This window comes from Macrotis lagotis, chromosome X (genome assembly GCF_037893015.1).
Source record: "Macrotis lagotis isolate mMagLag1 chromosome X, bilby.v1.9.chrom.fasta, whole genome shotgun sequence".
Classification (NCBI taxonomy): Eukaryota; Metazoa; Chordata; class Mammalia; order Peramelemorphia; family Peramelidae; genus Macrotis; species Macrotis lagotis.
In genome coordinates, this window is record NC_133666.1 from 85,395,031 (window position 1) to 85,417,576 (window position 22,546).

The window sequence follows — 22,546 nt, forward strand, 5'->3', positions numbered from 1 at the left end:
AACCCAGATTTTACAATAAGGTATTGTGAACACCCCATAAAAGAAAAAGAAAAAAAAATTCAAATTTCTTCTCTGGTATGAAAGGAGGGCCAAAATGTTTTATGTGGACTTTCCAGATCATGGGTGTCCCATGCCCCTAACCCCCGGCAAGGTGGAAGAGATAACTATTGTGACAATTTCACCCCCTCCATGCAATTAGAAAGGAAGATACACAATGCCATGACTAGCATAAAAAACATGGGCTGGAAAAGTTGGTCTTGTTCATCACAATCTCAATATCCAAGGTGGCATTAGACACACTCTACTCTTCAACTTATTCTGTTCTCGTCATAGCACTAACCTGCTCAGTTAGCACATGGTGTCTCTGATGGGCACTAATATGCCCCCACAAACAATTATATGGAGTAGAAATCATTGCCAAAATTTCTCCATTGGTATTGACCCCAAAGAAAAGAGTTCTTCTGTGGTTGGTCCTATGTTCTCAGGGTCCCAGATCACTTGGTCAAATTCATAGCCACTTCATCCAGGAATTACATGAAGCTAGCTTTCAAGGCTCTTTCACTTGCCAGGCATAAAAGCCTGGAGCTCATCCTACTGGGAAGATTTGACAGGATTCACATTCCATAGGATATTCATTTTTACTGGATTAATATGTTCAACTGTATGTGTCTGTCTTAGAGTGGAGGGAGCCATAGATCAGTCAGACAAAATGCTATTCTTTAAGAATCAGGCCCTTATAGATAGGGACATCTTGTATCAGCAGAGGAGGCAGCCTTCCAGTCTTTGATTACATGAGTATTTCAAAAGTATTCTAATGAGTGATTGCTCTGAGAAAAAGTATTCTAAAGAGTGAATGCTCTGAGATACATGTTCCTGTGCCTACCAAAGGCTACACTGAGTCTGGTCTTTATGGAGATAAACCTTCAATAGTTTCTCATAACTTTTAAGGTCATAAGTACCCAAGCAGAGAGACTTTTGTACATATCTTCTGGGCCTCATGTGAATGATGTATTCTTACACGTGACTTTGTATGTGGGTGGCATCAGAATACTCAGATGAGGAATATAGGTTCTCTAAAATCAGAAAAGTCCAATAAAACCTCTGTGTTACCTTCTCAGATCTTGGTAGAAGGAAGGGTGATTAGGGGCTGCTAGGTGGTGTAGTGGATTGTGTCCTGGGCTTTGAATCAGAAAGATGTCAGTTCAAATACTGCATTAGATGCTTTCTAGTTCTGGGACTCTGGGGAAATCATTTGATCTCTGTCTGCATCAGTTTTTCTTCAAATGTTAAATGAGAAAAATTACTTATCTTCTAGTGTCTTTGTGAGGATTAATTGAAATGGAATATTTTTAATATTATAGATGGCTGGTGCTTATTAAACTATTGTTTCATCTTCTGTCTTCCTTCTTCTAAACTATGCCTGGAATCTACTTGATTTTCTCTAGTCCCTCTATTTTTCAGAATTTGACTAAACAAGTTATGGCCTGGATTTTTATAGTGATGATTTCCAACCCCTTGTCCCTTATATGGACCATCATCTGATCTAGTGGCTTTGCCACCATGACCTCATCCATCTCAGTAAAAATTGCATCATCAATGTGGCAATATTCATAATTGTCTTCAGAAGAAAGGAGCCCTGTTTTAGATCTCTTCCCACTATGATGTGGCAGTAAGAGAGTCAGTTTAGGTAGTCCTGGGGAAAGATGGTGCTTTGGGTAGGCTGCCAAGTGAAACAAAACTGTTCCCAAATTATCCTGGCCCCAAGGATCAGGAGAAAAAAAGCATTGGTAAGACAAATAGCCCCATACCACTCACACTCAGCTTGGGCTGTCTGTTCTTCATTATTGAGGAGCTCAGACAGGAACAGCTGCAGAGATGAGAAACTATAGAGATGACTTTGTTCAGTTCCTTTTAATGAGCTGCCAGATCCCATCTGCTTTTCTGACAGGTGACACAGGGTTGTTGGGAGAATAATAGTATAATAAAGGACTCCAGTTTCCCTCATTTTCATCATCATTAGAGAAAAAAAATGTATTTTTTTTCTGACTTGATATTGTATGAAGTTAACTACCAGAAATAGTTTGGGTAACTCTAAGGGTTTCCATTTGGACTCATCCACAGTAACACATCTAGAGGTTGGTTGTTGTTCACCCTTTGTTTTGAAAGAGGACCCTGAAAGGGTCTGATGCTGAATAGCTATTGAACCTGTAATGCTCCTCTTCCCTCACTCCTCTGCTCTCTGTATGTACCTCAAGCACACAGAGTTGGCTATACAGCGCTTATTTTGGGGGTTGGGTTTTGAGGGCTTCAAAGCCAATCATTTCATCAGTCATCATTTATTAAGCTTCTGCTATGTGTTAAGCATGGTGAACATTGAACAAACAGAATACAGAAAGGACATGCAACAAGGCTACAGAGGCAATTGGCTTCCCTCTTTCCCCCTCCCCTATCTCCTCTTTCCTCCTCCCCCCCCCCCCCTTTGGAAAGCAGTCTAGACTGGTCAGCTAGGCACAATCACTTTAAAGACACTGAGGACTTAAGGGGCCAGGGGGGTTGGGAGTTTTCAAGCTCCTAGGTAACCAGGAGTCTGCATCTGGGAATTTAGGGGGGAGGGGGAAAGGAGGGGGTAGAAAATCTGTTGCCAGGGCCAGCTTTGGTCTGGGTACCCAAGATTGGAGGAGGGGGTGGGAAATGGAAGCTGAAGCGGGGAGACTGCAACCAATGAGATCCCAGGAGTGCTTTTGTTCTCAGCCTATCTCATGTTGACTGAGAAGGCGGGCGAGGGGGGGGGAGCATCAGAGAATCGGGGGCCAATCAGGTCCCAGAGGCAGCTTTGTCCTCAGCCGAGACAGTGTTGCCAAGGAAGGGAGGGAGGAAAGGAGGAGAGCAGGGAGCTGTTAGCTGACCAGGCGGGGAGCCAATCAGAGCCCAGAGTCAGCTTTGTCTTCTTGGAGGTACCAGCATCCTCTGATTGTGGTTGGGAGACGAGAAGCTGCGCTTGGGAAGCGGAGCTCCTCCGCCTCCGAAAGGACGTTAGGCTTTCTCTCTCTCTGTCTCTCTGTCTCTCTGTCTCTCTGTCTCTCTGTCTCTCTGTCTCTCTGTCTCTCTGTCTCTCTGTCTCTCTGTCTCTCTCTTCTTTTTTGGTTTTATTTGTGTTTTTAATGTGCTCAGTAGTATTGGGAAGGACAGGTTCATTTAGTGAGCGGTGACACATTGTCTTGATTCTTCTATAGACATCATTTATTTCAGCCTATTTAGATGAGCGCAAAGACATATTCCAAACTGCAAATTTAGCTCTGGAGCCGCACAGCCAAAAAGGAAAGGAGAAAATAGTCGGAGGTGTTGAGGGGTAGAATCCGAGGCCCAGGCGGAGGCGCAGGCGCAGGCGGAAGCAGAGGCGCAGGCGGAGGCCAATTCAGGACAGAACTATTGTACAGCCGGGAGCAGGTAAGACTGGTTGATATTCATGCTACTGAGAATGAATGGGGAACTTTGATGCGGGAAACAGTAAGAGACTGTTTTACATCATTGTAATACAGAGACACGTACAGTTTAATAAACTAATAGTGATTAATTGACGAGAAAAGAAAAAAAATCGTTGGGGGAAAAAGGGGTAAGATGGGGCTTTCAAGAGAACATCAGGGCTGCGCCGTTCCGTTCGTAGGCTCTTTGGTATGTGAGATGATTTTCAAGGGAGAATGTTGGAGACTGGGTAGGGTTTAGAAGGGAGAATTCTGCCCTGTGGTGGCAAATGTCTGAGCTTAGAGGACAATTAGACCCAAGACTGCCTAAGATGAATGGGGTTCAGGAACTTGGAATATCAGAAGTGAGATAGACTGCAGAACCCCCAAAATAGGAGACGGATTGATGCGTAATCTTTTCTGATTGTCTGAAGAATATTACGCTTTGGAGAAACCAAAGAGAAGAGAACATAGGAACTGGTCCATAGAACAAAGGCTTCTGAGAACTCAGCCAAAGTAGGAGTGGCTCTGAGAGGATAGATTGTTGGGGCTGGGGAAGGGCCTGAAAACACACCGCATTTAATATCATATCTTGGAAGGGGTTTGCATGTATGTTTATGTGTGTATTTAATGTGCTCAAGGGTCCAAGGTATGGGAAGGGGCAACTAAATTAAAAAAATAATAATTTACATCATGAAATGAGATATGTATATTTCACTACAGTTTATAGAAATAGAATGGTGAGTCTCTGAACTAAACCTCATTTCCTGAACCAGACAACCTAAGTAAAAAGGGGAAAATTCTGCATATTTGGCTCAAAAAACCCCACCCAAAATTCTAAAAGAAAAGGGAATTCTTTTCACTTATTGATATTCCTACCTTCTGTTACTGATGGAGAATGTTTATGGAAACAAATGAAGCATTAAGGATGCACTATTTAAAAGAATGGCTTAAAAATTTAAATTGAAATAGATTTCACTATTTTAAAGGATGTCTCTTTTTTATATTTAAATTCCCATATTGGTAAGTCACATTTACAATGTAATAAAATTTAAAAAAAACAAAAAAGAAAAAAATGCAGAATATCATAGAAAGTATGACCTTAGCATGTAGAATTACAGAGCTATGACAGTCCTCAGAACATAGAGTGTCTGGGCTGCATTGTATCTGTCAAAGGAAAATTTCGCAGGTGCCAGAGCTTAAAATGGAGAATTTCTAACCTGAGAGTGCAGTCAGTGACTCAGTGTCTGAACTAGGAGTGGATATAAAAGTCAAAATATCAGACCTGGAGAATACTTAGAATGTAGAATGTCTGAGATTGGAGGAAATTTAGAATCCAAAAGACCTGGTTTCAATGGGGCCCTAGAATTTATAATAACAGAATTGAAAGGAAACTCAAATATATAAACTGAGAGATATTTAGAACCTGTGAAAGCAAAAGTGAACCCTAGCATACAGAATATTTGAATGAAAATTCCTCTTAAAAACAAGAATTTCTGAACTGATAGGATGCTATAACAGGAAATTTCAGACATGAGAGGTATATTAGAACACAGATGGTGTGAGATTTTCAGAACCCCCAAAACTCAGATTGTTGGCACAATGGAGAGATTGCTAAATCTCGAGTCAGAAAGACAGAAGTTCAAATCTGCCTTCAGACACTTGCTGGTTTTGTGACCCCCCCCCAGATAAATTAATTAACCACTATTAGCCTCAGTTTCTTCATCTGTAAAAATGAAGAAAATCCTTCATTGGGATTCATCATATAACTGTTGTGAGAATCCAATTAGATAATATTTGTAAAGTGAAAAGAGCTTGGCATATAGTAACACTATATTAATGCTAATCCTTTTTTGTTTCCTTCCATTGAAATTAATGAGACCTTAAATCTTACAATGTCAACCTTGGGAATAGCTATAAAAATAAGAATGTCACTCTTTGAAGGGACTTCTAGAACACAGTTTTTCAGAGCTGGGAGGAACCTGAGAACACAAAATATAGCATAGAAGGTACTTTGTTGATGTACTCAGGAGTCTTAAGATGGGGAAGAACAGGTAAATTAAAAAACAACCTAACCACAAAAAAGCCCTTACTACAAAGAATACTTTTGGTATGAGATATAACATTATTAATTTCAATATGACTTTTATCAGCACAGTGGTGATGTCTTTGAATTAAAACTCCTGATTCACTCAACCAAAGGAAAAAGGCAAAAGTCCAACAATAATAACAAAAACATCAATAAAAGTCAAAATATGGAATATTGCCTTCATTGGGTTAGAATGCAGTGATTATCAATCTTAATAATGAATACTGATTATTTTTGGAAGAAAGAAAGTTCTTAAGCAGTCAGGATTTAAAAGGTCTGCCATTTGTGCTTTGAAATCATTGTAATATATATGCAGTGTGATAAATTAACTATAAATAAATGTCGGAAACAACAACGACCAGCACCATAAGGAGGTCCAGCAAGATGAGGCTGTAGAATATAGAATATCAGTGCTGTGGGGAATCTTAGCATATAACATAATATGTCGAGATCCTTTTTTTAAATCCATGCCTCCTGGTTTTGATGATTTAATATTTTTACTTCTTTCTTTAAGAAGCACTTGCAATTGAATTTATAGAAGGCTTTTGTTTGCTTTGGGAGATTTATTCCCAGATACTTTCTACATTTCCTTCATCATTTGAAATGGGAATTCCCTTTCCACTGTTACTTCTTGAATTTTGTTACGATTCTATTGAAATACAGTTGATTGTTGAGGAAACGTTTCCTGAGGATTTTTATTTTGTAAGCCTCTAAGTTTTGCTGGAGCTACTGTGTCAATTCCTATCCTTGTTGATTCCTTAGGATATTTCCTAATATATTGTTGTATCATGAACAGATATGGATAGTTTTTCATTTTATTAGCCTTAGGTCTTTAACTCCTTTCTCTCATATTATTGCTTTTGTTAATAGTTGCAGAACTATATTAAATAATAGTGGAGAGACAGAGAGAAAGAGCATTCTTGCTTTATTAATTAGAAAAAGATTTCATATGATGATTGCTTTTGCTTTTAGGAAGATGCCTATATTTTAAAGAGCTTTTGACATAAACAAGTTTTGTATTTTTAAAGGTTTTTTCCTGAGATCATGAAGCTGTTTCCTAAGTTTCATTTTTGGTATGATTATGTTGATTTCTTTCCGAATATTGAAGCATTCTTGCATCTATTTATAAATCTCCCTTATTAATAATGCATATTCTTGGATAAATCACTTGATCCACAGTATTTTGTTGAAAACTTTTGAATTGATAAGTTTTCATTTTGCATTTTGTCCTTTCCTGGGTTAGCTATTAGGTCTACATTTGTCTCATGAAAGGATTCTGGTATAGGGCTTTATCAATTGTAGAAATAAATCGCTTAGTATAAAATCTAATTATGTTTTAATCTAATTGAATTCTTCTGTGAATTCATCAGGATCAGGAGTTTTGTTTTGTACTTTTTTGTTAGTGCCATTATGGTTAAATTTATTTATTTTTCTTAAATTCAGTCTTTTTTTTAAAAAAATTAATCTCAAATAACAGAAGAGATATAATGCTCAGAGAAAGAGGAAAAATCATAATTTAAAAATAAATACAAGGAATTATACCTCTTTTGAGGTTTTAATTTTGTGAACAAATAACTACATAATAGGTTCTGATTATTCTTTTCTTATTTTGTTGTGATTACACCTTGTTCCATTGTTATTTTATTGATTCAACTTTCTGTGCTTTTAAAAATCACATTAGCTAAGGGTTTATTAATTATTATAGTCCTTTCAAACAGCCTGTTTCTAGTTTCATCTATAATTTCCATGGATTTTTTAGGGGTTCCTATTTCTCTTCTTATTTTTATATCGAGTTAGTGCTTATTTTAAGTTTATTTATTTGTTAGGTTTCCGATTTCTAGTTTTTTAACGCACATATTCAGTTCATTATTCCTTCCTTTTTCTGTTTTTTCAGTGTTTGTTTGTAAAGAAGTGATTTCCCCCCAAGATCTTTTTTTAACTGCATTCTAGAAATTTTAGCTTATTGTTAAGATTATCATTTTCTTTCACATAATTTCATTTATGATTTGCTTTTAGGTGCACTTAATATTAAGTATTTCATTGCTAAGTCTCTGTTTTGATCTCTTTGTGGTCCCCAAACCAGACACGTTTTATTACGTTATGGTCTAAAAAGGATATATTTACTATTTCTGCATTTTAAATTTCTTTGCAGAGATTTTGTGTGCTAAAACATGACCTATTTTAATAAAAAATCCATGCAGTACTGAGGAATACATATATTCTTTCACAGTCATTTTTAGAAGATGCCACAAGTGCTTTAGCTTTTATTTCTTTATTTTTATTTTTTTCCTTTTTATTTATCTTTTGTTAGTCTTAGCCAAACCCGAGAAGGAAATTGAATGGTCATACTACGTTTGTGTTTTTTCCTCTGTATTTTTGTAGATCAGTTGTTTTCTTTATGAATTTGTATTCTAAGGCATTGAGGTATATTAATTCAGTATTGATATTGCTTTGTTTTCTTTGATTCTTTTTAGTAAAAATGTAGTTTCCTTGTTGATGTTGTTTTCTATTTTGTGTGTGTGTGCATTTATATGTATATCTATGTTTATATATACATATATAGATCTTTGCTGATAGAATCATTGCAATTTCTGTTTTATTTAGATTCACCTGTTGCATAGTAAATTTTTTCCAACCTTTCATATGTTTACCTTTTGTTTTATTAGATTGTTTAAACTACATTTAAAGTTACAAGATTAAATTTCATTTTCCCCTTCATTTGTCACTACTATTGGTATTTATTTTTAAATTATGATTTTTTTGTCTTTCCCTGAGTATTATATCTCTTCTGTTATTTTAGATTAATTTTTTAACGTGTTTTCTCCCCCAATGGCTTTCTATCTCTCACCCCTGACCTCACCTCATCCTGTTATTTCCTTTCCTTTTTTACCAATTTCTTTTCTTACTTAATTCTTTTTGCCTTTATTAGTTTTATCTGGCTTGCTTTTTATCCCTTTTTTCCCTTTCAGATTATTTTGTTCATTTTTAATTGATTTTCTCTTCATTTTTTTTCTAGAAAGGATTTCTTTCCATCACTCTCTTTTCTTTCTTTCTTTCTTTCTTTCTTTCTTTCTTTCTTTCTTTCTTTCTTTCTTTCTTTCTTTCTTCCTTTCTTCCTTCCTTCCTTCCTTCCTTCCTTCCTTCCTTTCTTCCTTCCTTCTTCCTTCCTTCCTTTCTTCCTTTCTTCCTTTCTTCCCTTCTTCCCTTCTTCCTCCCTTCCTCTCTTTTCTTTTTGTTTTGTTCAGGCTTCCTTTTCTGTCTATTCTAATATTTCTTCTTTGGTTCATAACCCTAAAATTTATTTAATTCTTCATTATTCTCTATTTTCTCAGGAACTAGAAAAGTTAATTTCCTAATGTTATGTTCTCCATTTTTAACATTTCTTTTTATTACTCTGACCCTCTTTTTTCTCTTGTGCCTCACTCTTAGCAATGTACCAATTCCTCAAGTTTGGAAGGAAGATATTTCCCCATGATAGAATTCTTCTTATGTTCCTAATTATACAGTTTATTATTGATATTTGCCTCTGTTTTGTCATACCTCTACCCATTTCCCCTAAAAATCTTTTCCCTGGGTCCATACCTTGTCCCTCTTCTGAGTTTTTCAGTTGTCCCCAGGATCTATTTTTCTGTCTCCTGAGGCAGGTTGAGTGGTCTCTTTAAGTATGAAATTGTTCCAGATAATATCCTTTGAAATGCCCCCATCTCCCTTATAGAATATTTATTTTTTCAACCCATAGCAACATTATTAGTGAATTCCCTTTTATTAGTGAATTCCCTTCTACCACTAAAACATGATTTTCCTCTCTTTCCCTACACCTTTCTCAATCCCTCCTTTTCATCTCTCATTTTCTATACGTTCTTTTTTCCCCTGAAAAACTGCAGGAATTCCTTTTCCTTCATTGTTAAATTTTGACTTGATTTAGGGGGCACATATTTTCCTATGAGTTCTTACTCTCCTTCCCTTTCATTCACTCTCATTTTATAGCCTAGTCTGCAAAAAAAACCCAAAACAAAACCAAAAAATCCCCATTGATTCACCTGTTTTAGTCCCTGATGTTTCTCTATGATCACCTTTATTTGACTTTTGTTTTCTCCTTGTTTACATTTAGAAAGAAGTCTTAAAGATGTCTCTATTGTTTTATTGTCCTTTTTTGTTGCTATATTCATGTATCTTCCTTGCATTTCTGTTTCCTGGGGTATTTGTGAAGCAAAAAGTATGCTCCCCCCCCACTAAGAATGTTTCAATCATCTCTTTATTACTGAACATCTAGTCACTTTTCATTGATGGTTTTATTCTTATTTGCAGGGTGATTTTAATTTGTGGCACATCTTGTACTACTTTTGAATTTGAAAGATTTCATTCTGTTCCCTCCCATACTTTCTGGTGGGTGCAGAATAGTCATGTATTATGTGAATTCCCTTTCCTTCATATCTGAAGATCTTTCTCCTGTTCATCACAAAATTTGTTGTTTCTCCATGGAGTTGTTAAGTTTAAGCATTATGAAAAAAAGATAACACCAAAGGTCAGAACTGAGCATCCTCAAAACTTTTATAGGTAGAAATTGGGAGGGTTCTGAGAATAAAAATCAGGAGCTCTGGGAAGCACATTAGAATGGCAAGGATTTGTTTTCATATATATATTAGTATCCAAATTATTACCAATTTTCAATGAATTAAAAAAACAGGAAGAAAACATTTTTCATAAGAGACCAATAATTTATTTAAATTTATTATATACTAGCCCAGTGATATTACTTTAAAAAAACTCACATCCTCAACCACCTAGCTAGGAAGTGTATGGGGAAAATACTGTCCATTTTTTAGTCTAACCAATGTCTTCTATTGTTTCCTCCAAACCAAGCCATTAAATGACTGCACACCAAAATAAATGTAATTTCATAGTTTATTTTTTTTAAAGATTGTTACTGGTATTACTGGTAACATTAATAAATTTATTATATTTTTGGTCTCAAAAATGTGTTACCAACCTTGAATTGATGAGAGAAATCTTGTTTTTGACATTATTATATTAATATATTAAACACATTTGCGTCGTAATCCAATAAACCTAAAAGTGGAAAAAAAAGTATATAGACCCTTGGAAGATGTTTCTTTACTAGCAAAAATGTAGTATTTTCTAAGGTCCTTAGAATACCAAATGCCTAGCCTTTTGTGTTCCATTAAAATAATAATTGGATGGGACTGAGAGCTTAGAATGCAGAATTTCCTATTTAAGATTCAAGTCTTGGCTCTGAATGTCCCATTTAGAGACCTTTAAAACACACAAGGTGAGATCAGAGTGGGCTTAAAAGCAGAGAATATCTGGGATGGGGAACTGGTAAATTTTCAGATTTGAAACACAAAACATTTTTACTAGGAATAAACTTGCTTAGTTTTGTGCTCAGTGGACCAAAATATAGGAAAGAACCAGGTAATTTAAAAACAAAGGCACCATTATATTTTGGTGAAGAGTTTAATCATTCATATCAATATATTTTATATTAACACAGAGGTGATACTTTGAATGAAAACCCAGGTCTTCAAACAACCCAACCATCGTGGAAGGTACCAGGACAGTGTTTCATTTGCCTGACAACAAAAAGGAAAAAGTAAGAAAACAAAATCTTGTAACTACTGCTGTCTCTTCATCAGGTAAGACAGGCATTGATATCCCATAATGGGAAAAAAAAGCAGGAAAACAAAAACTTGTTGTACCCTGCAGTTCCTTCTTCTAGTAAGACGTACACTGATATTCCTTTAAAAGATTATGATTGTGGATTTATTGGGGTTAAGAGTAGATGTTAAGTTCTAGGAACTAAAAGGAACAGATTGCATGGTTTGAAGTCATCATCATCATCATCATCATCATCATCATCATAATATAGAAAGAAAGAAAGTTTACTGATATCAATAGAATTGAAAGCTAAATAAAAGGGCCATTTTAAGTTCTAAGAAGATGGTGCCCCAGAAAGTAGAACTTTTACTTCCCACAGACCTAGTCTGTATAGCCTTTAGGGTGATTTTGGAGGTAACAGAGAATATAGAAAATAGAATTTCCTAGCTTGAATGGAAATTTTGGATATGGATGTAGGAATTTAGATTTGACACAGAAGCAGAATATTAGATCTGCAAAGACATTTAGAACTGAGCATATCAGTTTAAAGAAATAGAATCTGGAGCTATATGAAGCTGTAGAAGCTTCAATGTCAGTATTTGGAGGATCTAGAACATAGAGAATGGGAAATGTTCAGAGAATGAGAATGGAAATTTTAGCACACAGTATATTAGGCTGTAGAGTAAGCAAAGAGAAAATAATTAGGAGAATACTTGGAAGAAGAGTTATCAGAGGAAGGAGAGACCTTAAGATACAAAAGATCAGACTTGTAGTGTCCAAAATATTCCCATATGCCATAGCTGGGAGGGCTTTGAGAAACAAATCATCTACTCCAGAAAGGACCTTAGAATGGAAAATGTCATAAATGTTAAGGATTTATATTTATGTATATTCTTAGTGGACCAAAATATTGGTCAGTTCTAGTTAATATTAAAAATAAGTAAAAAATTTATTTTAAGATAAAATCAGTAATTCATTTCAATTAAATATATTTTGCCCCAGGTTTGATGAAAATACTATTTTTTGACTAGCCAAAATAATCTAAAAACAATTCCAAATATATGCTCACCAAAACAAACAATTCCATAAAGTCATTTCTTTGGTTAAGACTGTCTTTGATATTACCATTAATAATAATGAATTTAACATTTTTTTGACTTTGAAAAGTGCCACATAAGGGAGAACTTTTTTGTGACTCATTTTATCAATACAATACATGAGAATTGTAATAATAATTCAATAAATCAAAAATTGGGGGAAATATGTAATGAAATGAGAAAAAAATATCAACTCAATGAAAATGCTTTCCAGTTACCATTAAAGGGGGAAAGTTGGAGATGGCTGAGAACATAAGATACTTCCTACTTAGGAAGTAAGTACCTCCTCTGAATGTCTCAATTTGGAGTGGAAAGTAAATCCAGAATGTTAGATAATGCAGGGTATTTCTAACGTGGGATGTCTTGAGCTTGTGAAGGAAATTTCAAATTCAGAATCTTGAGGTAGATGAGGCTGGAGAAGCTGGAAGAGAGACCAGAACAGAGACAATGGGAGAAATTTAGAGATTGAGAGTGGAAATTATCAAAAGGTATTTTATCCCATAGAATGTCAAGTCTGAAAGTGTCAGGAAGAAAAAGAATATCTATATTTGGGTGTCTCTCTATCTCTATCTCTATCTCTATCTCTATTTCTATCTCTATCTCTATCTCTATCTATCTCTCTATCTATCTCTCCATCTGTATGTATGTATATATATAAAGAAATATCTCTAGTAGCTTGCTATGTGATTACTGGGAGGTGGTGGAGAAGATAAATCTTCAGTCCTGAAGTGTCCCAAGAGTGGTAAATATACTAAAGTAGAAGGTTTTATTTTATTATATATATTCTCATTTGGCCAAAATGTTGGCCACTTTGAATCAAATTAAAGAACAATAAGAAAGTATATTTTTCCTATGAGATAAACATTTTTTTCCATTTTAATTGATGTTGGGGTTGCTAGGTAGCATAGTGGATAAAGCACCAGCCCTAGAGTCAGGAGTACCTGGGCTCAAATCTGGTCTCAGACACTTAATAATTACCTAGCTGTGTGGCCTTGGGCAAGCCACTTAACCCCAGTTGCCTTGCAAAAACCTAAGAAAACCCAAACAAACAAACAAACAAACAAAAAATAGTAATGTAATTTTAATTAATGTTAGCTGTGCTTAAAACAAAACCAAAAAATACACATCTTCCAAAACACCAGCAAAAGTGTATGGTGGAAGGACAATCTATTAGACAAAACACTATAAGAAAAAAAACAAACCTTCATACTTGAAGAAAATCAATTCTATGCATTTCCTTTGATAAATGCTGTTATCTTGGTTATTATTAATGTAATCAGTATAGTTTTTTGGGCAGATAAACTAGATATTCCATACAATAGAATTCAATGGGTCATATTTGAAAATCATTCTACTGAATAAATTTAAAATAAATTAAAAAAATGAAAAAAGAAAAACCTTTTAGTCCTTACCAAGGTTCTGACTTCAAATAAAATATATTAGAACTGGTAAAATCTTTAAAACATTGAGTGCTATGGAGTATTTCCAGCACATTTTTAAAGGTGAAGGTTTGAGGTTTTTGAGAATTTTGTTGTTATTCAGTAATTTAGTCCTATCTGACTCTCCTTGACCCCATAGAACATAACATGCCAGGTCTTTCTGTATTACACGATACACTACCTATCCATCTCATCCTTTGTTCTCAGGGCCTTTTCCAATGGGTCTTCTCATTTCATGGTCAAAATATTTAGACTTCAACTTTAGTATTTGACTGAATAATATAAGTTAATTTCTTGAGATATTGACTTATTTGATCTCCTTTCTATCCAAAGGACTATGGAAAGTCTTTGCCAAGAAACCCCATGGGCAGTATTGTAGTTCAAAAATATCAGTTCTGTAGTGCTCAGTTTTCCTTATAGTCCAACTCACAGCAATATATTTCTTCTGGAAAAACTATTCATACAAATTTTTTGGCAAGGTGATATTTCTGTTTTTAGTATGTTACACAGATTTGCCATAGGTTTCCCTCCAAGTACAAACTGGCTTTCAATTTTATGACTGCAATTTGCATCTGAAGTGATCTTTGAGCCCAAGAATATAAAATCTGATATTATTTCTATTTCTTGTACTTGTAGTTGCCCTTCATTATACCCAGTAATATGTTGGGCACCTTCTTATCCTGAGGAGTTCATCTTTTGGTGTTATACCTTTTATAATTTTAATACTATTCATGGGATATTCTTGGAAAAGATACTAGAGTGGTTTGCCATTTCCTTCTCCAGTATATCACCTTTTTGTCAGAACTCTCCACTATGACCTGTCTATCTTGATTAACCTTGCACAGCATAGCTCATAGTTTCATTGAGTGATGCAAGTTTCACTGCCAGGACCAGTCAGTAATCCAGAAGTGGGACCGAGAGCTTAGACTATAAAATATTCTAACTAAAAGGTAAGTCCTGCTTCTGTGTTTCTCACTATTGATTGGAAAGTAAATCCAGATAGCAGACAAGATAGGAATTTAGAATTAAGTTTTGCTGAGTGTGAAGAAATATTTTAATCCAGAATCTTGAATTGGGTGAAGCTGTAGAAACTGGGATTTTCATGTCGGGAGGGACTAGAACTGAGAGAGTGGAAAATGTTCAGAGACTGAGAAATTATCAGAACAGTGAGAGTTAAATGTATAGAATGTCAGGCCTGAGAATAGCCAAGAAGAAGAGAATGATAGAAAGAGGACATGACCTATCCTAGAAGAAAGGACAGCAGAGCAAGGACAGTTACTTAGAACGCAAAAAAATCGTACCTGGAAGCTCTTAAAAATTTCTCTTTGGGCATAGATAAAAATGGCTCCGAGAACATAAATCATCAGATCTGGAAATGGATTATATCACAAATGAAAAGGATTCATTTCCATATATATATTTTTAGGGAGCTAAAATATCAACCAGTTATAATTAATTCAAAAAACTATAAGAAAATAATTTTTCATGAAATCAATGATTTCTTCCAATTTAATATCTATTCGTGTATGCTTTAAAATTATCCCATCTCAGCTCTACTGCTGCTTTTTTGACTAGTGAAAAAAAAAAACAAAATTGTAAAAACACATACACACCAAAACAATTGCTATGCTATGCCATTTAGTTCCTTCTTTGGTAAAGACTATTATTTATATTGCTATTAATTGTAATGATTATAATATAGTTTTGGCTATAGAAAAAGTGTTACATATAGAGGACTTATAGGGGACATGAGTTAAAATTAAAACTCATAACAGTAAGACTCATGCATTTGAATAATAATCCAATTAAAAAAGACAACTTTAAAACACTCTTATAGGTCAAAGGAGAGTTTCTAGATCCCAAAGTGTCATGTCATGAAAGTCTTTATAACGTGGGAATATTTAGGCTTCTTTATACTATTCAAGGAGAAAGTTGGAGGTTGCTGAGAGTTTAGAATATAGAATTTCCTATATTGCTTAGTACTGCCTTTGAATGTTTAAATTTGGAGTGTAGAGTTAAAATCAGAATGTCAGGACAGTAATATGAGGTTGTAGAGAGAGTGGGAGATGTTTAGGGGCTAAGAATGGGAATTGTCAGAAGCAGGAGGATTTCAGCACAGAGGAATTCAGTCTTGGGTGTTGCCACGGAGAAGAGAATGAAAGAGGAGAGTATTTAGAACAAGAGAGAGATGAGAGCCCTTAGAAAACAAAATGTTAGATCATGGAGTCCTAAAACCACCATATCTGATAGTTGGGAGGACACTATGAACAAAAATCATCATCACTTGATGGGACTTTAGAAGGGAAAATATTCCATCTGACAAGGATTTATTTTTGTATATATTCTCAGTGGACCCAGATATTGGCCAGGTCTAGGCAATTTCAAAAATAAAAAAGATTTTTTTCATATGAGATCACTCATTTAAGTCAATTTAATTTACATTATACACTGATGGTAGTATTTTTTAAAATCTCTTATCTTCAACCATTATGCTAAAATGGTTTTGGTTAGAATACTATCCATTTTGTGACTAGCCAAAAAAACCTCTCCTAAACCCTTCAAGCCTGCACATCAAAAGCAAGTGCCATCTCTACAGTTCCTTTTTTTGGCCAGTGGCTATGGATATTGTTATTAGAGATAATCAGACAAAAATCGACACATTTTGAAATTGGTATATCAGTAAGACCTATATAGTAATAATCCAATTGGCAAAAAATGAAATATAAACTTTGTTCATCATAGGGCGTTGTGATTTTTAGAACCAAAAGTATCATATCCTGGAAAGGTCTTAGAACATTGAATTTCTGGGCTTCCAAGTTTGGGAGTTACTTGGAACTTAGAACACAGAATTTCCTAACTAAGAGATAAATCTTGCCTCTGAATGTCCCACTTTGAATTGAAAAGTGAAGCCAGAATGTCAGACCTGGGAAGGCACTTAGTACCTAAAATATCTTGAGCTTGAAAGAAATGTAAAATCCAGAATCCTGATCTGAATGAAATTGTAGAAGTGAGAACTTCAGTTTTGGTAGGGATTAGAACAGAGAAAGTGAAAGATATCCAGCAGCCCAGAATGGAAATTTTCCAAATCAGTAGCATTTTAGCACACAGAATGTTGTGTTTGTGAGTTGCTAATGGGAATAAAATGAGAGGGGTAGGGGATCACTTAGAAGCAAGGATATTAGAGCAAAGAAAATTCTTATTAACACAAAGGGTCAAATGTTGGAATGTGCTAAAAAATGGACCCTATGTGAAAGCTGGGAGTGTTCTGAGAACATGAATTGTGAGCACTGAAAGAAGTCTTTAGAATGGAAAAATCTCATAAATTACATAAATATCAATTTATTTACATATCTATATCTATATCTATATCTATATCTATATCTATATCTATATCTATATCTATATCTATATCTATATCTATATCTATATACATATACATATATATATATATATATATATATATATATATATATATATATATTCTTGGGTCAAAATATAGACCAATTGTAGTTAAGACAAAAAATAAGATCAAAGTAGATTAGAGTTTTACAAGATTTTATAAAGTTACTGCAATTTAACATGAGTTAGTCCAGTATTGATATTTAAAAATAAAGGCTCACATCTTCTACTACACAGCCAAAAAGATATGATCTAAATAATGTTCATTTTTTGGCTTGCTAAATTCCAATCCCCCATCCTCACTCCACCCCGTCCCTGCCCCCAAACTGAAAACACTCACATCTTAAACAATGCAGTTCATATAGTTATAACTGATATTAGTATAATTTTTTGCCTCAGCAAAAAACATTACATTCAGATTATTTTAAGAGATAAGACATATATTTAAAAATAATTTATTTTAAAAATATAGAATTTTCTACCTAAGTGGTAAGTCTCTAATCTAAATGCCATTATTTCTATTGGAAATTAAATCAGAATTTTAGATCAGGGAGGGAAGATAGAGCCTCAAATGCGTGAGCTTAAAGGAAATATGGAATCCAGAATCCAGAACTAGATAAGTTTTTTTATTAGCTAGAATGTCAGTGTTGGGAGGAAGTAGGTCAGAGAAAGAAGGTGATGTTCAGGGGCTAAGAAGGGAGTTTGTCAGGAAATAGTAGAAATTTAGTCCACAGAGTGTCAGAATTGGGACTAGCTATGGAGAAGAGAATGAGAGAGGTCAGAGGGCACTTAAATGAAATGTTGTAAGAGTGGATAGAGCCCTTAGAAACACAAAAGGACAGTATTGGAGTGTTCTACAAACAATTATATTTAATACCTGAGAGGGTTCTAGGAACTTAAACTAGAAGGGTAGTTAGAATGAAAAATAATACAAGGATTTTCAAGGATTTATTTAAACATGTAGTCTTAATGGGGCCGAATAAAACCAATTACAAGTTATTTAAAAATAAAATGGTATATTTATCATTATGAGAACATTCTTTTTTCTAATTTAATTTATATTATGCAATGATTATGCTTTAAAAAATCTCACATCTTCAACTTTACATCCAAAAGAATTTATTGAAAGTACTGCTTATGTTTTGGCTAGTTCAAAAATTCCCAAACTTCCACAACCTGCATACCAAAATCAAATGCAATTCCCTGTGGGTTCTTTTGTAAAAATTGCAACTGATTGCTAATTGCTATTAATGCTTATGAATGTAGAGTATTTTTTAAAAGCACAAACATAATGTTAAGTACCAGTGATTAATAAGTGATGCATGTATTTCAAAATTCTTGTATCAGTAAGACTCATTTGCATCATAATAATGCTTCAATTAATTTTTTAAAAGCCTTCATATATTACTGAATATTTTGGCTTTGGAACCAAAATGTTCATGTCTTGGAATGCCCTTAGAACATTAAATGTCTGGCTTCCATTAAAAGGGATAGTTGAAAGTGACTGAGAGTTTAGAATGTAGAGTTTCCTAGTTAAAAGTTATGTTCTGCTTCTGAATGTACTACTGTAGAGTGAAAAATGAAGCCAGACTATGGAATCAGGAATGACTTTTATGACATAGAATGAGTTTGAAGGAAATTTCCTGATGTGATATAGAAGGCAGAATAATGGTTTTAGGGTGCCATAAAACAATGAAAGTGGGATAGGTACAGGTATTGAGAATGGAAATTGTCAGAAGCAGTGAGGTTTTACCATACAGAATGACAGGACTTCTAGTAGTCTTGGAAAAGAGAAGAAGAATAAGTAGAAACATTGAGGGATAACAGAAAGAGGGTCATCTGTGTGATGCAGTGGATAAAGCATCAGTCCTGGAGTTAGGAATACTTGAGTTCAAATGTGACCTCAGACAAGTAATTTAACTCTGTTTACCTATGTTTCCTCAACTGTAAAACAAGTTGGAAATGGCAAACCATACTAGTATATTTTCCAAGAAAACCCCAAATGGGGTCACAAATAGTTGGACACAACTGAAATGACACAAGAACAACAACAGCAAAATATCAGAGTGAAGATATCTGTTAGAATACACAAGGTCAAAAACGAGTGTCTTAATAACTATCTGAGGTGATAAATGAAAATGGTCTAGCCACATAAATTCTCAGTTCTGGAAAGGACCTTAGAACGGAAAATATAAATGATAAGGACTTATTTTCATTTATGTTCTTAATGGGATAAAACATCAGCTAATTTAAATAAATTTTTTTTGAAATGAGAAAATAGATCTTACGAGATTAATATTTTTCCAGTTTAATATTGGTTTAGCCCAACTGTTGATGCTTTAAAAAATTCATATCTCAATAATAGAGACAAAAGAAGATAGTAAAAGTTCTCTTCATTTTTTGAGTTCCAATAAAATTCCAAAGGCACATTGAAAACAATACAATTCCATGAATTTGTCATTAATAAAAACTGCTCTTTATTTTAAATATAATCATAAAGATTATGATTTTTAAGAAAAATTATTATGCTCATAGGTTTGAAAAGGATACTTCTTTGGCTTTAAAAATAATTGAATTGATCAAGCACAAATGTAATGATATAAAAATGGAAAAAAACAAAAAACAATAGCAGTGTGAGATCTTCCAATTTAAAATGCTAGGATTGGGAGATTAGATTAGATTAGATTAGAATGTTGAGTTTTTGGGTTTTAGTCTCCCTTTAAAGGTGAGGTTTGGAAGTAGGAAAGAGCCTGAAATATAATAGAGTTGGTAAGGCCATGTGTGTTGTGGATGTCAGATCCTGGAATGTTTAACATGACAGAATAACAGTGGGAGGTCAGGGCAGTTAGATGATGCAGTGAATAGAGCACCAGCTTCAGGAGGACTTGAGTTCAAATGTGTTCTCAGTCACTTAATAATTACTTAGTTGTGTGACCATGGGCAAGTCACATAAGCCTATTATCTTGCAAAAAATCCCCCCAAAACAAAATGTGAGGTCATTTATAACAGATATTGTCGAAGTTTTATGGAATTTCCAAATTATGATAGAGCACATGAACATGCCCTAACAATATTGAGAGGGACATTAGAAAACAGCAAGTGAGAAATATCTGGAGTCTGAGAAAAAAAGAAATTTCTGGGGAAGACAAGGTGCCATAGTGGATAGAGCACTTGCCTTGGAGTTGGGAGGATTTGAATTCAAATCCAGTCTCTGACACTTAATAATTACCTAGCTGTGTGACCTTGGGCAAATCACTTAACCACATTGCCTTGCAAAAACAAAAAATAAAAAAGGACATTTCTGGAGTCTTTGGGACCTGAGAACAAAGAATGTCAGAATTAATAGGATTCACTGAGCAGAGAATGGCAGAAGTAAGAGAATAAGGGACTAAAAACTAGTATAGCCTTTAGAACAGTGTATTTCTCAAGGCAGTTGGGCCTTGAAGGCAGATAATATCAGAAGTGGGGCTGCTGGGAGATGATAAATTAACAGCTCTGCCACACAAAGCATTATAACAAGGAAGGATATTGCTTAGGTATGTGCTCAGTGGACCAAAGTATGGGGAAGGAACAGGTAATTTAAAAAATAAGAAGCCATTGTGTTTTGGTGAAGAATTTAATCATTCATATGAGTATATTTTCTATCAGGCACTTTGAATGAAAATTGAGGTCTTCAAACACCCACATAATTTTTCAAGGTGCCAGGACAGTGCCTCATTTACCTGAAAACTATAAGGATAAAAGGAAAAGAAAGAATTTTAACAGCCTGCAATCTCTTCTTCAGGTAAGACAGGTATGAATATTCTTCTTAAACATAATGATTATGGGGTGCATTTGAAAAAAATTAGTTCTTAAATCATTGTAATTAAAAGAAACATAATTCCTGCTTTGGAGTCACTGCAATACTAAGGCTGAGGGAGGTTACTGAAATGAATAGAGTTGGAAAAGTTAAAGGAATAAAAGAGCATTGGGGGTACCTAAGCAGCACAATGGATAGATCATTGGCTCTGGAGTCAGGAGGATCTGAGTTCAAATGTGACTTCACACACTTAATAATTGCTTTGCTGTGTGACCTTGGACAAGTCATCTAACCCCATTGTCTTAAATAAATTAATAAAAGAGAAAAGGAATAAAAGTACTCTTCTGGGTCCTAGGAAGTTAGATACTGTACTGGAAGTGCCCTTAGTCTAACATGTCTGACCTTCAAGGTGATTTTGGGGGAAGAATATCAGAGGTCTTAGGGAACATCAAGGACAGACTTTCCTAACTAGGAAGGAAAACATGACTCTGAATGTCAGAATTTGGATTGTACAAAGAAGTCATAATATCAGATATGGGAGGACACAGAACTAGGAATGACTGAGCATGAGGGAAATATCAAATTCAGAATCTTGAACTGGAGGACAACTTTGAATCTTCCATATCTGAGTTAAGAGGGATTTTGAAAAGAAGAAAATGAGAGAAATTCAATTGCTAAGAATGGAAAAGTGTCAGAAACTGTGAAATTTTTAGTATATTAATGGTCTGCTCTGTGAATGGTCATGAGGAAGAGAATGAGTGAGGGAGTACCCTTAGAAGAAGAGATATCAGAACAAAGGGAAACCTTGGAACAAAAACGATCAGAACTTGGAAAGTCTGAAAAAATACCTTATGTGATAGTAGAGGACATGGTTCTAAAATCATAAATAATGAGCCCTGGATGGACTTAAAAATGAAAAATTGCATAAATGGGAGTAATTTATTTAAATATGTACTGTTAGTACAAGAAAAAGATCAGCCACTTTGAGTTAATTAAAAAAATAAGTTGACTTTTCCTAAGAAATTAATAATTTATTTATTGCTATTTTTTAAATAGACTAGCTCAGTGGTGACGCTTTAAGAAAACTGTACAACCCTGACTAATTTTTGGTTACTTTCCCTCTCCCCCAGTCCTAAATACCAGAACACAGAAATGCAACTTCATGTTCTTTGATGAAGGCTTAATGATATTACTATTGATGATAATGAATAAGAGTCTTTATGGCCCCCCAGAAATGCTGTTATGTAAAGAGGAATTAAAAAGGGACTTAATTTCTGCTTCAAAATCATTTTGTCATAGCCCTATGTATACTGTAATTAAAATCCAATCAATAAAAAACAAAAACACCAACAAAACAACCTTATAAATCATGTGAGGATACAGTCTTCAAAACCCTAAGTTCCATGCTGGAAGGTCATCATAATTCAATTAAAATAAAATATATTGAAAAAAACCTTTATAGATCATAGTAGGTTGTTTCTTCCAGTTCTAAAATGTAATTTCTTGTAAGGTAGAGCAATGAACATCTAATTTTCCTGTTAACATTCAATGGAGAAAATTTGGAATAGCTTAGAATTAAGAATACAGAATTTTCTAGCTAAGACTTAAGTCCTCCCTTTAAAAGTTTCTATATGGAGGGATAAATG

General features: G+C 34.5%; 1 protein-coding gene across 2 annotated transcripts in view; it reads left to right on the forward strand.

The window, feature by feature from the left end:
* The first annotated feature begins 2,988 nt into the window (after nt 1-2,988).
* LOC141499858 (uncharacterized) overlaps nt 2,989-22,546 on the forward strand; it is a 71,594-nt gene continuing 52,036 nt past the window's right edge. Inside the window, exons 1-3 of one of the 2 annotated variants that reach the window (XM_074202636.1) lie at nt 2,989-3,447; nt 11,063-11,204; nt 20,750-20,885. The gene's annotated coding sequence lies outside the window, so the exon portion shown is untranslated. The remainder of the gene's footprint in view (nt 3,448-11,062; nt 11,205-20,749; nt 20,886-22,546) is intronic. The other variant, XM_074202637.1, reaches the window with a different exon arrangement.